The sequence below is a fragment of the Triticum urartu genome, unplaced genomic scaffold (assembly GCF_056163025.1).
Source record: "Triticum urartu cultivar PI428250 unplaced genomic scaffold, HENAU_Tu73 scaffold230, whole genome shotgun sequence".
Taxonomy (NCBI): Eukaryota; Viridiplantae; Streptophyta; class Magnoliopsida; order Poales; family Poaceae; genus Triticum; species Triticum urartu.
The window spans coordinates 24,876-27,261 of record NW_028260402.1 but is presented as its reverse complement, the minus strand read 5'-3'; positions in this window follow the sequence as shown (position 1 = coordinate 27,261).

Below are 2,386 nucleotides of genomic sequence, written 5' to 3'. Positions count from 1 at the left end.
TACCCGCTCCATTCTGTATAAAAGGAGTATTCTATTTGTCTAGACATGTTAGAGGCTTGTATTCAAGCCTTTTTTGTCCACCAGTTTCTGGTACTCCAGAGCGGAGTAGAGCAGTTTGGTAGCTCACGAGGCTCATAACCTTGAGGTCACGGGTTCGATTCCCGTCTCCGCACTTAGCAGTCTGTATAAAAGGACTATTCTATTTCTCTAGATATGTATGGTAGAGGGGCGTATCCAACCCTTTTTTATTCATTAGTTCCCGGCCCTAGAGGGCAAAATTGAGCAGTTTGCGAAGTCACTTGCCTTCAAAAAAAGAAGGCGCAAGGCCTCTCCCTACCCTGCAGAAAATAAAAATGAAACGAAAGGGACAGTCTACCTCTCCCTTCCCTTTAAAAAAAGTTTGCCCGTTGTTTGTCTCAGTTAATACCCAATTTTTGGAGCTCTGTTGGCGAGTTCTATTTCTGCCTCTGGAGCGCCCTCTTTTTTTGAGTGGGATGCAAAGGAAGGGTAAGATAGTAAGGGATACGGCACTAGACTAACACCTAATTAATACTTAATTTAATATAAGTAGTTAAACAGTTAACTAGACTAAACTTTTTATCATAGTACTTTGATAAATTAAGCGGGCGAGCGGCGGGAATCGAACCCGTATCTTCTCCTTGGCAAGGAGATATTTTACCATTGAACTACGCTCGCTACGGTATATATTTTATAGCGTATATCCGCCTGGGTCGACCTTCTATGTCTGGGTCGACCGTTTCATTTCATTTTCTATTATATTAGAGTTTTCCTTTTTTTATTATCTGTCAATGAATATTCTAATGGGAATGGAATTTCATAATACTGAAAGAGAAGAGCTAGCAATTCGGAACGCAAATTGCGTTTTAATACGTCTCACTATTCTAATTTTTTAGAAGAAATGGCCTTTATTATTTCTTTTTTATGGGGTTAATAAATATTAACCAAATTTCATTTAAGAAATGAGAGAATTCAGAATAGCTACGAGAAAGACTAGTCCAATCCATAATGATGTACCGGAAAATACAACATTTTTATTATTTGACCAACCATCAGGAGAAGCAAATACAAGGGGTACACTAATTACTAAGACTGAGGAAGTCGCAATTAATGCAAAAACAGCTAATTGGAAAGCAATAGTCATATTTCTAATCCTCCAAGCTACCATCAAATAAAGTTGACTACATATTTGATCCCTCACTTAAACCAAAATTGTAAAAAAATACAAGAAGTAGGAGGGGTTTAATCATGAATCCATTGATTCTTCTCTTTAATTCAAATTTATTACTTAAACCGCTTTTTTATTTGGATATGGGGGTGAGAAGAGATTATTTACTCTTTATTTCACAAGCGGGTATAGCGGATCCTGTATCCGTGTATACAGTATACAGAGATATATCGAAAAGGAACTTGTATCTGATATCTTTCTAGAGGCTAATAAATCTTTTTATTTTTTATATGGCTATGTTCTATTTGTAGGAGTAAAATAAGGATTAGGCTGTGGAGAGATGGCTGAGTGGTTGATAGCTCCGGTCTTGAAAACCGGTATAGTTCTAGGAACTATCGAGGGTTCGAATCCCTCTCTCTCCTTTTGCTTATTGAATACGTTTGTTTCTTTCATTTTTATTTATTTTTTTTTTCTGTCCCTTATCTTTCTTTCATAAAAAGGAATGAATGGCTCGGCTAGATGGAATAACCGAGCCAGAACAGAAAAAAAGTAGAACAGGTATAAATAAGAAAATCTTAGTTAAGAGGGTTCATGTAAAGAACAGGTTCCAAATCACGATCGATTCCCTTTTCAAAACCTGCTGCAGCAGCTCGGGCTCTTCCTGCATGCCATAAATGGCCCACAAAAAAGAAGAATCCTAGAACAAAATGAGAAGTTGATAACCAACTTCTAGGAGAGACATAATTAACTGCATTGATCTCGGTAGCTACGCCACCCACGGAATTTAAAGAGCCTAAAGGAGCGTGGGTCATATATTCTGCTGAGCGTCGTTCTTGCCAAGGTTGTATGTCTTTTTTCAACCTACTCAAGTCCAAACCGTTGGGGCCCCTTAGAGGTTCTAACCATGGAGCACGAAGGTCCCAAAAACGCATAGTTTCCCCTCCAAAGATAACCTCCCCAGTTGGGGAACGCATTAGATATTTACCTAAACCTGTGGGTCCTTGAGCGGATCCCACATTAGCTCCAAGACGCTGGTCTCTAACTAGAAAAGTAAATGCTTGAGCTTGAGAAGCTTCTGGCCCGGTGGGTCCATAAAACTCACTCGGATAAGCTGTATTATTGAACCATACAAAACAACAAGCGATAAAACCAAAGACAGATAAAGCAGCTAAACTATAAGACAAGTAAGCTTCTCCAGAC